At 38.2% G+C, this 16,021-nt stretch overlaps 1 protein-coding gene and 2 non-coding genes across 4 annotated transcripts in view; 2 read left to right on the top strand and 1 right to left on the bottom strand.

Annotated features, from left to right (window-relative positions):
- LOC123758764 (uncharacterized) overlaps positions 1-16,021 on the bottom strand; it is a 72,166-nt gene that overhangs the window by 26,620 nt on the left and 29,525 nt on the right. Inside the window, exon 2 of one of the 2 annotated variants that reach the window (XM_045743421.2) lies at positions 5,576-6,148. The exons of the other annotated variant lie outside the window; for it this stretch is intronic. The gene's annotated coding sequence lies outside the window, so the exon portion shown is untranslated. The remainder of the gene's footprint in view (positions 1-5,575; positions 6,149-16,021) is intronic. 2 annotated transcript variants of the gene reach the window in all.
- On the top strand, positions 7,578-7,649 carry TRNAA-UGC (transfer RNA alanine (anticodon UGC)). Its single transcript has one exon. It is a non-coding gene; the product is annotated as a tRNA-Ala (tRNA).
- TRNAA-AGC (transfer RNA alanine (anticodon AGC)) lies at positions 7,657-7,729 on the top strand. Its single transcript has one exon. It is a non-coding gene; the product is annotated as a tRNA-Ala (tRNA).

The following is a 16,021-nucleotide window of genomic DNA, read 5'->3' as shown; positions in this document are numbered from 1 at the left end:
CACGGAGGAAAAATGACAGGAAATTTCCTTAAGTACTTTCGTATATTAAATACATCTTCAGAAGATGTATTTAATATACGAAAGTACTTAAGGAAATTTCCTGTTTCATTTTTCCTCCGTGGTCTAACATTGTCATATATATATATATATATATATATATATATATATATATATATATATATATATATATATATATATATATATATATATATATATATATATATATGTATGACTGGGGACCATTCAGGCTTGTTCGCATTATATATATATATATATATATATATATATATATATATATATATATATATATATATATATATATATATATAAATTACAAAATGGCGCCTGCATTCTTTCAGGTCTTGGAGTTTTCTTAATCCGGGAGATGATTCCGCGGAGACTTTTAGCGTAAGGCGCTAAAAAATGTTCTATTAATTAGAACATTTACACGATATATTATATGATTATGTACGGTTATATTAATATTATTTTGAACAGAATACGATTAAATCAATTTTAATCGTATTAACCATTTTTATAGTTAATATGGTTAGCTAACTAATTCTGTTCTACTGCCTTTCATCTTTTGCCATTTATTAAGCGTGGGCAGAGGGTTTATGTGTATATATTTATACAGTATTATATACATATTTTATATATATAATAAATATGTATTTATATATATATATATATATATATATATATATATATATATATATTTATATATATATATATATATATATATATATATATATATATATATATATGTGTGTGTGTGTGTGTGTGTGTGTGTGTGTGTGTGTGTGTGTGTGTGTGTCCAAGGGAGGAGGAGAGGGAGAAGGTGTGAACGGAACAATATAATTCTGCAGTGTTTCTTAAAGACCTTTGTATTATTTTAAACAGCGATGCTTTCTGGGTAATTTAATTATTTTAATTTTGCCCCGAAGACGAATTTATTAGGCAGCGTCACTCATCCTGTGAGTGAACATACTTCCATAACAGCATGTACAACAGTAGGAAGATTTTTTTTTTAGTAGAAAGAAAGCTCGCAGAGTTGTTCATCCTGTCACTTGCACGCAGACGCAGCTGGGACTGAGTGTCAAATATCCAGTGCTTTAGGTAAATTACAGTAATTAAAATCAACATAAATACTGTTTTTTTGTTAATAAATACGACTAAATATACTTGCTGGAGTTCCAACGATTATCAAATGTTCTTAAGTTAAATCCGAGTGCTAACGTTCTGAAAACGGCACGTAATTTATTATCCAATCAATACATCAACACCAAGATATAACTACAGCTTTAAATTCAATACTTGATGGCGGAAGATAAACCCAGAGTCCGCGGAGAAAGTATAACCAAGAAGACACGCCAGTTGGCTGGGTTGCCTACGTGATGAAACTGCGCTTTTCCCTCCCCACAACCTGTACACGTGAACACTGCGTCCCCCACCCAAGGTCCCTTTACCAGGTGAACCCATGGCGTCATTCAGAGTGCTCAGGGCACATGTAAGTTCCGTGGCTAATAGTATAAATTTAGCCAAAAAGCCTGTTCCCAAATAAATGCAAGACTTACAAAGCTTGTTTCCTTAATACAGCATCCCTTCCGTAAGAAAAATGCATATGAATTTCTACGTTCAGAACAAACTGTATAAATAAGAGTAGCTTATTTAGAATTGTACACATTTCAGCCTTAATAAGTAAGACTATTGCTTCGTATGTATATTTACTGGTTTATGTAAGGAATTTAAGCTGTTTGTACTTTGATGGGTTCCGGAAGTTCTACTCCCCAAACCGAGAGCTTGGTCCAACAGGCAGTTACATGGAGCGGCCCACAGGCTCACATATCCACTACACACGGTTGTCACTGGAATATGCTAGTCCTTATACAGGGTGACATGCATTATACAGCTGACACGAGTTTTCACATGACATGAGGGGTCGTTTACATTGTGACAGTAGTCAACAGCCCTTTCACACTGCGGCAAGCCTTCGTATGGTCATTGGGAATCCGAGGCCAGCCATGGAATGTTATGCCAGGTCAAATAATTAAGCAGCCGCTGTGGGACTAACAATATAGTTTATATGAATATTACACACTGAGGCCCCTTTACATACATTATATTATATATAATATATATAATATAATATATATATAATATAATATATATATATATATATATATATATATATATGGCAATTGAAGGTGCAAACTGAAGCCATTAGGCAATAGTTGTAGCAAAGCAGCTATAAAACAGCAGAATAACGTCAGAGAATCACTACGTTAGTATACTGTACGAATGATGGCCCCCAACTCTATGTAATATTACAAAACTGAAAAAAGCAAGCCACTGGATGAACATCAGAGTTAATGAAAGTAAATGAATATAGAGACGTAAGATATATAGTGGCTGATGACCTCAAGGAAAGTAAGGTGGGATCAGTGACGAACATGGTTAGTACCAAGACTTTGACATGTATCCCATAAAACAAGTTTAAATTAATTCACTTGATCTAATCTTTAACATCATATTCTTCGAAGATATGTTAATATAAATATTTGGGATTATTAAAGAAAATTATAATCTTAACTGAAAAATAAAAAGCCACAAGGCTTCTAAATTATAGGTAAACTGTTTCACTCCAACGAAGTAAATCTGAAATGCATACTCTTAATGAGACCTAATAAGGGGGGAAGAGGAAGAATAGCACGCTAATATTTCTAGATATGAATCCCAGTACCTTGCTTACCTTATTTCAAATAATTATATATTGATTTCTTGGCCCACGATCCCTTCCCCCTTCCAATTATGACTCGGATCCTTTCGCATTCATATTGGTAATTTCAACGTCAGACCCTTACATATTGTCAGCATTAAACTGCATCTGCTAATATTTTGTCAAATTTAAAAGGCTATGGTTATCATAAAATTGCCAATATTGCTGTTGATCCCTCTCAGCCAAAATTGTTTATATAAGCCATGGGATTCCATATAAACTTCAACGGGACACTCAACTTGCATCATTTTCTCACTCACACTTGGCTATTTATGCAGCCCTTGTTTTCCCCTTAAATAACCGTATCCAAATACAATGTAAGACATCTTGTCCAATACTTATGTGCTTCTCCCTTTCTGATCAGTTATTCGCAAAGGACAGTAGCTAAGGCTTTGCATAAGTTTGGGATATATAATATTTTAATCTTTTCACAACTAACTGCTTCAAAAACGTTCTTTACAGCAGTGAAATTAATAGAAAGACAAGTTGGCACTGCTTGTCCCCTCTGACTCAAATACTGTAAATTGAAGTTAAATGCGTCAATCACAGACGCAGAGAAGGCTATTCATGTAAAACACTAGTTCTTATTATCTTATCATTGCAAAGCTGGACACGCCAAAATATTGGCTTAAAACTAAAATCCAATCTATTGTGATGAGTCAATTGCGAACATGGCACTTTTTTTGGTTTACTAAAGAAAAAATCACATAATCAAACGAGTTGACATTTGCTGAATCATTTTTGTTATCTCTTGGCCAGAACGTCACTTCCTTTGGTATTTAAGGAAGTACTGTATACTGGTATCGTCACTGACAAAGATAAGCAGGGCGACAAGAGTTTCGAAAGCACGTGCGTGTATCAAAACCCACCAGGTAGCAAAGGAACAAAAAAAACAGGATTCAGCTTACATACATAAATATTTACAGTAATTGCGTCACCAACTACAACAGGACACATTTAAAACATTAGGATTTTGTTTTCTGTTATACTTTATACATCAAGTGTGTGTAAATCACGAAAAATAAACACGTGATTAAAAATGTGACAGTGTCAGACCACTGAGAAAGAATTGAAACAGGAATTTTCTTAAGTACTTTCGTATATTAATACATCTTCAGAAGGAGATTTTATACATCAAATATCCTAATTCATCCCAAGGTCAACAAAAAATTGAACTACATGGCACGTCCGACATCTTAAAGAGGGCCTAAGGCCAGAGCAGCTGTGGGTAGCTAACACCGCCGGAGCGGTTGGTGGTGTTGTTGGCCGGAGGAAGCCTTGAGCACCCTCCGGATGCCGGCCACGATCACACACTGTTCACATGTTCAGTGTGAGCCGCACCCACGGCCATCCTTCCCGTCTTTGTTAATATATTTTCCCTCTTCTGAGACAAACACCGATTCTTAACACATTTTATACACTGTATTCAGAAGCTTAAAGTATCATACAAAAGCTGGAGTATAGTATATCTGAGCAGGGAGAACAAATATATAGTTACGGGCTATTCATGCCCGTGCCACCACTTGGGTGGCTTAATCTTCATCAAATAAATCAAAAGATATAGACCAGGTTCGTGCCTGCTAAATACGACGAAACTACGACGTTGCTACAACGTACGAACAAGTTTTTAACACCTAACAAGTTATAACAACCAATATAACAAGCTGAAACAGCGTTCTAATACATCATAAAAACATAATTACAAGATGTATTTTAATATAAGTTGTAACAAGCAGAAAACAGGGCCAGTTACGTTGTGTGTGTGCAGGATGGGGGATCCTACAAAATACAACCAGTAATTAACTACCAAGTTCTACAAAATAATACAATTGATTTGGCTTATCACTCGATGTAAAGAATTATGAACCCAGATGATCATTACCATACAAAAACCATTTTGTAAGAAAGGCTCATAATCCCCCCACCCCCCTCCCACGACTCCAGAGATTAATTATTCACGATTTACACGGCCTAGGCTTAACGCATTACATTTAATACTTAATACTGTCCGTTTACCGGCGGTGTTGGCATGGCCGGCACGCGTCCCTGGTGGAAATCAGCTGCTGAGCACGTGATCACCCCAGCACCCAAGGTAAACCCATCCTCAGTATTGTGTGTACGTCTGGTAACATACTACTTGTGTAGAGGAACAAATGTATATATTTATCTCTCAGAATGTTCGGTAATGTTTATTGCTCATGATGTGTCTACATATATATATGTATATATGAACACGTTGTACTGAACGGGGTGAAAATAGCTTGAGCTACTTCATCCCTTTGTGTGTATTTTACCTCAATAAACTTATTTCAATTTCAAACCCATCCTAAGGCTCCTTATATTCTTTGTCCCGCCCACCGAATGACTTAATTTGGTGTTGGGCTTAACGACGATAACCCTCTGGAGGGTTATTATGAACATCTTAGAACATGCCCCTACTGGGCAACCAGCAAGTATATTTTAGTACTGAAAATGCCAATAATGTCTAAGACTACATTCAGTGTATATACACTTAGATGTAAACAGCTTCCTTTGTATATATCCGTGTGAATGACAACACATCAGTATTCCTTTAATAATACTGAAACCCCAAACCATTCACTTTAATCTACACCTGAAGTACTTAAATCCAAAATAATTGTTTAATCTTTGATAAGATTAACTAAAAGTAAACTTACTTTGATCTCATAAGTCATTGAATTTCACTTTAATCACTAGCTACTTGAACACAACACAAATCACACAATAAGCAACACCAGACACTTAAGAAAAATGTTCAACAAACAAAAGTCTTACCTCCATGATGAAGACGGAAGACTTCTTCTTGTAGACACAGTTGTTGGGTTCGATGCACAGTATTTGATCAGTAACCTGTTGCTGGCGACCGAGTGATTTCAATCGAACCAACAGCAACTTAACTTATTGTATGTTCCGAGGTTCGAGTCCGTGTGGACCTCGATACCAGTTGGGGTAATTAACCAACACAAATGTTATTCATTTGAAAGTTCTATTTCAATTTTCGACTGTGCTAGAGAGCGCACATTTGCCGCAACAATTTTCTATGCGGCAAAGTATATATCTTTCCTTGGCGTTTTATGCGACTTCAAAGGTGATGGAGAACTGCAGAGGATAAAGTCTCTGCTTAACACAAGCAAGAGTTGTGTTATGGGGAGGTGTGAGAAGGAGAGACGTCCTCTCACTTTGAGAGCTGGCGGTTGACTGAGCCAGCGAGGAGGGAGGTGTAATGAACACACGTGTGGTGCCTCGCTCACACGTACCCATCTGCGTTGCGGCCTCTAATGAATCAGCTGGCAACTGTCTCCGCTCTTCTTATTCACCTAGCTCTTCTCAGATCTCGTTATACATTGGCTGAAAATGGGTAAAATGCACAATAAATACAAATACCATGATTTCTTGCCTATTTTAAATGCTCCCTGACGGGGAGACGGAGAAGTATTTTAAAAGCTAAACAAATACTTATGTCTGGCTTACTCAACGTTGGCACCCAACCAGTTTGACATTGGCTAAACGACTTCATGTTGCAAAAAAAGTAGCCTGACATGTTGCATTATATAAATGTATTCATTGTTTACGCTTACATAATACTCCAAGACATTAATTTCGATCCGGCTGCATGATAAGCTGTCGAAGACCACGGATTTCATACTCTAATTACTGATTAGTGATTCCAGCAAATTTAAAACTTTAGGACGTGTCCTCGGCGCAAGTGAGCAAACGGAAATCGCTTTGGAACGCTTTCCATTTCTACTGCAGTTCTCGGCAATAACTCCATCCTTGGCATCTCCCAAGACACTTCCCACTGCGGCAGGCGACGCTGGCATGACTTCCTTGGTAACAAGAACTCCATGAACCGTCCAGTACCGTAGCTCTCTATACCATTATTGTTTTAATTTTTTTTTTAGTTTTTGCCCCGAGGGGCGAGTTTATTGGGCAGCGCCACTCATTACGAGTATGTCCACATTCACTTAATTAAATCACATATGAACTCCATATTTCATGTAACCAATTTACTCAAGAGAAAAGAAAGCCACTTGGGGAGTTTTCAGAGAACATATGAATTAAGGAAACTGCGGGATTAGCAAATAAATTCAGAAGACTTAAAATCACTTGAAGACGATCTAGTTAGGCTTGTGAAAAGGTCAAAGATTGGCAAATGTAGTTTCCTAAAGACTGCTAATGTAGAGTTCTGAGGGTAGGTAATGATGAGAGATCTGGATGGTGTTCAAACTGCGATGTCTAATTGCAAATCAGACTTCGAGAGGAGGTCATGATTAGTAGGAATTTAAAGCCAAATAATCAATGCATAAATGTTCGAAATAAGTGCTAGAACCGTTAGCAGTAAAAAGACTCTATGTTGTTCTTCACCTATATTTGGCTCTTGTTAGGCCCTACTTGGATCATGCAATTCAGTTTTGGTCGTCATACTATATAATGCACTAGCACAAGAATATAAAAAGGTATTAAATATACCAACACAAAATATAAAACGAAACAATGGATATAAATTATATATGTTTATATTTCGGAAAGATCTGGGAATGGTTTGAAAACAAGGTTGTCGATTTGTGGAACTGATCACCGGGTAATATAGACGTAACATAACATAAAATAGATATAGATCAAAATCCTGCCCGAAACGCTATGCGTGCTGGCGTGCTGGTGGCTTTATAAGACTGTAAAATCGTCAATGCAATCTGTCACAGGCTGTGTTCGGTCTGTGACGGTTTATCACAGACCGTCCCAAACTGTCCACGCAAGCCCTGTCACACTCCCTCCAGGGGGTGTAGCTCAGTGGTAGAGCGTTCGCTTTGCATGTGAAAGGCCCCGGGTTCGATCCCCGGCACCTCCAGACCTACGGGGATGTAGCTCAGATGGTAGAGCGCTCGCTTAGCATGTGAGAGGTACGGGGATCGATACCCCGCATCTCCAGGTCTTTTTAATACTTAGTGGGCCAGTCAGAGGCTTTGGGCCCGCGCAGGAATATCCCTGCAAAAAAACAAAATCAGTGTTATATACTCTCATAAACCCAATGTACATTCTTATAAATAAATAAATAACTATAGGAGCTGCCACGTAAGAGTATCAATTCTATAGGCCGAATAAACGTACAAATTCTATAGGCCTTATGCAGTTTATTATGTTATTATGAAAGAATGATATACATAAGTACTGCAAGATCTCTTGTCGATTATGCTGCACTTGTCATTTCTTATTTTGGTAGGAGGGAGTAAATATGACGTAGGTACAAATAATTTTTGTACCTACGTCAAAATACGATTAGTTATACGAATAATTTTAGGATGCCCAAGAAATGCTGTGACAATGGTAATTGAATTTACACGGTATTGGGATAGAGTTTCTGAGATAAATGAAGCCTCGGTGATTGAACTAATGAGAGGCGTGAGTGCTAATGAATTAATCCATTCAGTACAAAATGTACGAAGATATGAACAATGTATTTTAAGGTATAACATGAGAGGATATATGACAACTTTATATTCTAATGACATAAAATATATTGCCTTGCAAGAATGTACAGTAATTAATTACCTAAGAAACCTATTAACACTACCATGGAAATAATGTAACGCAAGCGTGGAGATTGTTCCTCTGCAAAAGAAAAGGAGTATGTACGAGCCAGGACAGTTAAGGGCAATATATGATTGTATAATTAGAAAAATATATATAAATAAAAAATTCTACATGTTTATTGTGATGGCTCAATAGCTATTGACGGAAAGGCAGGATGTGGAGTATTGATCAGGAAATACACTAACATCGGCACCGTACAAACTGCACAAAGAAATCATATTAACATGATCTATCAATGAGAAAATCGGTAGGAGGATTCGAACCTGTGTAATGGTCTCGGGAGTACCCAGAGCATAGGTTCGAATCCTCCTCTTCATGACTCCTACTTCTCACCGGGTTGTTATTGGTCATCGCCTAACTGACAATGTCTCTGGAACGCAGGCTCAACTTCAGGCTGTATTAGTGGGTTTAAAGGAAGTAATTAAGAGTAGTAATAGTGCATGTGTTTCATATTGATAGTAGAAGAGCACCTTTTTTATTATTATTATTTTCTACCACAGACGTGGCCACACATTTACAACGCTAACCAGCATATATATATATTTTCTTCTGTCTTCCATGGACAGGGTGAGAGATTTCTCAAACATACAGTTCAGGGATTTATTGACCAATCAACCACAAAAGGTGACTGTAGTGATTTTAAAATGCTAGGCTAAGCTACATACGTAAATACATAGATACACAGATTTATGTATGCTACATAAAGTGTTCGATGTGTCTTTTACATAGTGTCATTAATGTGCATTTACAAAGGCATTGGACTCATTAAATAGTAGGAGACCAGTATATCAGCACATTTTGGACGAGTGTAGAGAACTTTAAATTTAACAATGTTACACCTGACCCCTTAAAGCTACCAGTGTTACACCTTGCCCCTTAAAAGTTAGCAATGTTACAACTGACCCCTTAAAGCTAACAGTGTCACACCTGATCCCTTAAAGCTAGCAATGTTACAACAGAGTTGTTGCAACTAAAGAACAATTGGCTGTAAAATACGATTTATGTGGATCCCTCCCCACCCTTTAGTTTATTTCCTACCACTAATGTGGTGATACATTTACAATGCTAACCAGAATTTTTTTCTCTCATCCATGGACAAGGCTAGAGAAACACTACATACAAATGAATGTAACATAAGAATCAAGGAAAATGCAGAAGACCTCTTGGCCTATACGTGGGCAGTCCTATATATTATTCCTGTTCAATATAATCGAGGTAGACTGGACCAAATGTAAACTGTGGCAGCAAAAATTTTCGCACACCCTCGTGTCAAAATTCAAGAATTTAGAAAGAGCTATCACAAATGTTCAAGAAATATGTATTTAATTCAAAATGCTCTACTACCATAAAGTTTAGTCAATTATCCCGTTTGTATAAATGTAGGTAGTGTATAAGGGTGGACATCGTCTCCCACTGGATGGGTGTGGGGGGTGCATGATAGGCAAAATAAAATTGTCTGCAATTGGCTCAACCAAGAAACTGTCACTCCTTGTGTTCTGGGGGTACTCGAGGTCACAGTGATGTTTGTTAAACTTTGAAGACACTGTTGATTTATTATGTTAACAAATTATGTAACTAAACCATTAGTGCTGTAACTTGCTTAGCTAAACGAATTTTAGGGTTCGCGTTCTGAGCCCATTATGTGCCTTTGTAACCCTTTCCACTACCACTCACAGGATGGGTATGTGGTGCATAATAAATGAACTAAATTAAACTTGGACCAGAGTACGTCCGAGTAAACATGAGCCCAGGCGTGGCCCAAGGCACGTAAGGGTATAAATTTGGACGCTCTTACGTCTAAGTGTAAACAAAAAGACAAGGGCTTGCTGGTAGCGGTGATGGGGGCCAAGCCAGATGGTGGTCGTAACCCGTCCTCCAATTAGAGCGGCGCATTTTGACGTATACTCTACCTAAGGCTAAAAATCGTCATCATAGAAACTGATAGCGGCTCGCGGAATTGACACTGTCCCGTTTTCTGTTTTGGGTCCTCTGGCAGGTGAGGATAATGGCACTTTAGTACGACAGTTTCTTGACGTTGAGAAACCTTAAGAACACGGGCTAGGATTCGCTGTGTTGCACCTAGTGAAACTGTTGCTTGATTTTAATGTTACCGTCGGAAGCGGCTACTTTAATGTGCACCCCATACTCATCCTGTGAGCGCGGCGCATTTTTTTTTTTTGTATATACTCCAAGACGAGATGCTCAAGATAAGCGTCTCATCTTGGAGTAAGTTTTCTAGCACCGGGTCTTCTAACACTTCGATGGTGTTCCACACCCTGTTGGCTTGGTGTTGTTGTCTGATGTTTAGTGGCTGTGTATTCAGGAGTTTATGGAGCTCAGGAGTTCATGCACATATATAATCTTGTGAGTTCAGCAAGAAGGCTCTATGATACAACTCTGTGGATGGAGTTGGCGTCTATTGTCTACGTGCCCCCTCGTCAGCCACTGTAACAGGGGAGCCAGGGGTAAGATTCTAATACCTGGCGCTTTTAATCACACAGGAACTGCTGATTTGCAATTTATCTGTTAAACAAAAGGAAAAAAAACTTCCCCCTCCATTCTCTTCAATGTCATTCAGTATATACAAAAATATGTACTTGAATCTTAGATGGGTTATTTCTACTCGTATGTAATTAAAAAATATATATTTTCAAGTATTAAGACAAAAAATCTTATATTACTCTCCACTCTTCACGTGACACAATGGCCTCAGGGTAGACTTTCCCTCTAAAATTTATATTTCACAAAACTAATTTTGGTAGGTTTTGATAATATTCAAAGAAAAGCAAAAAAAATCAAGTTAAAAAAACTATTGTTATTTGTCTCGGGTGTGTCCTACAGCTGGGCGGAGCAGACTGCACCAGGCTACCGCACTGCGTCTGCTGATCTTAGATTGTTAACACGAAGCATTGATATAATTTGTGACCCGCGGCTGAAGACCTCGACGAGGTATACAATATTAAGATGTTTAGCTCAGGCGCTAATTACCAACACCCGCCGGTGAAAACTTTTGCAATTAAAGTTTTTCTTTTCGTTTTTTTTTCGCTTAACTTCTTACTGGTGTTGCCATCTGCTGATATTTTCCCGCGCTTTGTTCTCACTCTCGCTGAAAAATACTTAAGATGTTATCGTCAGGAAATCTATAGCTGTGTGTGTGTGTACTTATCTAGTTGTGCTTGCGGGGGTTGAGCTCTGGCTTTTTTGTCCCGCCTCGTTTGGCCGTATGTGTGTGGTTACTATTTGTGTCCTAACAACCTGCTCATGTATTAAATTCTATTTTCCTATTACTCTTACGCTCTACCATCTCTAGGTCTCATCTGTTTCTTAAGTTTCCATCCATGTTCTCTTGTTCTATTGGTATTTATTGTGAACATTTTCTCTGTTTCCACTGTCAATCCTTCTAAGTACTGTACACGTCTCTATCATGTCTTTCCTATCTCTTCTCTTTTCTAGCCATCTGAGTGTCTTACCTAATTGTGCATGTGGGGGTTGAAATTTGTCTTTGTGGTCAACCTCTCAACTTTCAATCTACCGGAATTATGGGTTCCCTTTTGGGGTTCTTTCATATCTAAATTTGAAACTGTGTATGGAGCCTGCCTTCACCCTCTTCAGTTCTTAGTGCATTATTATATATGTTAATTTCTGTGACACAACAATTGTTTCTAATTTATCTGTGGCTGTGGCTGTCTAATGTCTCAAGCAGGCTCATTTGTATCCTCAAGTCTCCACCCGTGTCCTCTTGTGCGGGTATCACCCGTGATACATAGCATGTCCATGGCTACCCTTATCAGTTCCCCCTGAAAATTGTTTATGTTGTAATCATGTCTCCTCTATCTCAAACCTCTCAACGGCGTGAGGTTTAATTCTAGCAGCATTTCCTTGTAAATCTTGCCTCTTAGTTCTAGGACTAGCCTTATGGCATACCTCTGAACTTTCTCCAACTTAGTCTTGTGTTTGATTAGAGATGGACTCCCAACCGAGCTTTTGGACCTTGCCTTTCCAACAGTTGATTGTTTAATGTAACGAGTCCCGACCTATTTTCTCTGTCATGCTTGCTATGCCAACTACTGGCCAATCCCAAGGATGCAACCTAAAACAGCGGTTCTCCAACTATCAGGTACATATTTACTGTTAGGTGAACAGTAGTGTAGCGAATTAGACCACTGCGCCACAGGACCCTTCATGTGTGCATTAAAATTCCACCAACACCCGAAACTTTTATTTTCTACGAGGGTGATTGCATAAGGGACAACGTTAAGGATATTACTGCAGACTTGCCACGCTTTGAGTCTCCCCCACATTCAGATTCTTCTTCCCTACAGCAACGCCACAACTGTTTCCCAACGAATTCCCACTCCACAACACGTGTGAGTGAGTGTGTGTGTGTGTGTGTGTGTGTGTGTGTGTGTGTGTGTGTGTGTGTGTGTGTGTGTGTGTGTGTGTGTGTGTGTGTGTGTGTGTGTGCGCGCGCGCGCGCGTATACGTGTTATTTAAGGCGATCGTGGTCATTTTTACAAGAAAAAATTGCCTAAATTTTCCTTATCCTTCGTTTTCTAACCATAATACTGGCAGTTGTACCAAACACACTAATCGTTCGGTTGATCAGCGCACGTTAGATGAGATATAGTAAAATTGCACAAATGACTGAGGGGAGTGTACCAAGGGGTCAGATTGTAGTCTTTTTCTTGATTAGAGATCTTGGGTCACATGAGACAACAACACTATGAACGTAGGCTACTCGTATTTATCGAGGCTGTTAAACCCATCGAGCAAACAGGAACGTACAAGTCCCATATGAGTCAAGAGTCAAGAGAGACTTCTTCAGTGTAAGAATACTGATGATATAGAGTAAGAAGGGGGAAATAGTTTGGGTTAATTCTACTCCCAGTTTTCAAAGTAGGCTTAATAAGCAACGGTAAGGTCAGGAACCATTCCAATCCAGCACAGGCCGCTTACTCGCTCTCTAAGTCAATACAAACCAAAAAGAACCAACCGGATACACTTTATTTGCATTTCCAAAAGGTTTTGGCGGAGTTCCCTGCATATTTAGACACTATGTGAGAAAACGGGTGTGATAACAGCGAGAAACATGGATTCCGACGTATCTAAGCAACTCTTTCTCTCAACTAATACATCACATTTTATAGACAGAGAGTAATCACACTAACGTGAGGCATCGATGAGAAAATCCGTATAGAGCTGGGAGCGTGTGTAAACGTTGTAATATTATGTGGGAATAAATGAGTGTATTTTGATGGTCAGGCAAATAATTAAGAAAGACTTCAACACAGTACAAAGTGAAGACTTACAGCCAATAATTCAATTGATATTGAACGTTTATTTGTCTTAATTCTAAAATAACGCTAAACGCTGAGGTCACTCATAAAAAGAATTAATATTAACGTGAAATAAATATATAATTAAGAAATTAAAGTAAATTAACACAATGAATTATAATAGGGAATGAGAGTTGGAACTCATTTTGGAAGACACAAGTAGGTAAGCACACATGTAGGGAGGTGAAGGGGGGAGGAGGGGGGAGGGTAGAAAGTGTGAGGTATAAGCACATATAATATAATTATTATTATTTATATTACATACATACGAGACATGATACAGTCGAATATTCGAAGGTAATTATATATTGATAACTACATTTACCAAGAAGTGTAAGACAAAGTAAGCACATTTCGGTATAGAAGCACAAGGCAAGGTCCGGGAGTAAGTCTTGAACAGGTAAGATATAATTAGGAGCCTAGCCTTGGTGATAGTATTTCCTACAGGGTCGCGCGTTGGCAGTCAGGTTCATGTTTTGGTGCTGCATCGACGCCAGTTGCGTTCTGTGAATACACGCAAACAAACACATATACACACACACACACGCACGCACACACACACACACACACACACACACACACACACACACACACACACACACACACACACACACACACACACTTAGGTAATTACACTTAGGTAATTACACTTAGGTAATTACACACACACACACACACACACACACACACATGCGTTTACATGCCAGTATATATTGACACATATATACGATGACTCGTCTCTCAGCCTTGCAAACGTGCCAAAGCACAAACACATCTTGGCAGCGTTCTCTGGTGGTTTATTGTGTAGGCTCAGTGTCGCTACATAAAAACAAAAAACAAAAAGCATAGGAACTCAGGTAACAGTAGACCCATTTATCAAATGCCTAGCTGTCTGCAAGTAAATCTGCAGACAGCTACTCTGCAGTCCGGCTTCATCCAGACTGAGGATAAGCAGACGAGAAACAGTAAACTATGTCATGGATATCTCTGGCTGACAGGAAAGATGAAATAATGGTCTTGCTGCTACTGTTATCACCAGAGGGGCACTACAACAAGCTTTATCACCGCCGCTGCTCCTACTGACACATGGTTCCGAATTTCTGCAGATGAAACAAAACAGAATTAAATTTACAATATTCTGGAAGTACTTACTAAGTCATTTCTTGAAGATCTGTGCATATGCAGACAGTAAGTCACACTACCGTGGCCAAGGCCACACCAAAGGGCATCATGGGCCAATCTTGGCCAACATAGACTAATAAAGTCTTTATTGCAAGACTTTGCCAAGACCCGTCTTTGTTTATAAACAATTTTTTCGGTTCTTTTCTGTATATTTGAAGCAGTTTTTTTTTATTATTTTCTATCACAGACGTGGCCACACATTTACAATGCTAACCAGCATATATACATTTTCTTCTGTCCTCCATAGACAGGGTTAGAGATGTGTTAAACATATAGTTCAGGGGTTTATTGAACAACCACAGAAGGTGATTCGGTCCTTTTAAAATGCTAAGCTAACCTACATACGTAAATACATAGATACACAGATTTACGTATGCCCTACATAGTGTTCAATGTGTCTTTTACAGAGTGTCATTAATGCGCATTTACAAAGGTGAAATGTAATTCTGATCAGCTTCCATATATACATTATACACATACACACACACACACATATACATACATATATACACACACACACACATGCATTCACATACATTTGTCTCTTTTACTCAGACAGGGTGAGCTAGCTGATAAAGAAACTTGTGTGCAATTAAGCATTTAATCACTGAACGTGATTAAGGTGCTTTTACAAGCTCAGGTTATATAGTTGGCGGAACAAATTACATTACCTAATTGGGTGCAGCAAGTCTTTTGATATTTTTCTTCGGCATAGACTGAACAGGAAGGTAGAGACGTGTGGTACTGAAGGGTGTCTTAATATGAATAAAAACATTTTTATCTCAATCTTATAAACCAATTTAAATAGCAACAGATCACTAGATCCGAACAATTAAATAATATGAAATATAAAGATCATATTTACATCAATTTATAAGGTAAAATTTATATACAGTTTACAAAATTCTCAGTAAACCAATTTTCCATATCATCACCGAGCATGAGCCGTAAATCCCAAATGTTATACTTGATCCCGCCTCGCAATCCGAACAACTGGCTAGTCTATTTTCAATTACTTTCATTTATATCACTTGATAGGGTATTCCATACGTTGGGAATAAATAGGCTATTCCATACGTTCCCTTTAATCTATTTTATCAATTCGAATTTT

Source organism: Procambarus clarkii, chromosome 31 (genome assembly GCF_040958095.1).
Source record: "Procambarus clarkii isolate CNS0578487 chromosome 31, FALCON_Pclarkii_2.0, whole genome shotgun sequence".
Lineage (NCBI taxonomy): Eukaryota > Metazoa > Arthropoda > Malacostraca > Decapoda > Cambaridae > Procambarus > Procambarus clarkii.
Note: the sequence above shows the minus strand (reverse complement) of the source record. Positions and strands in the feature narration are given on the sequence as shown.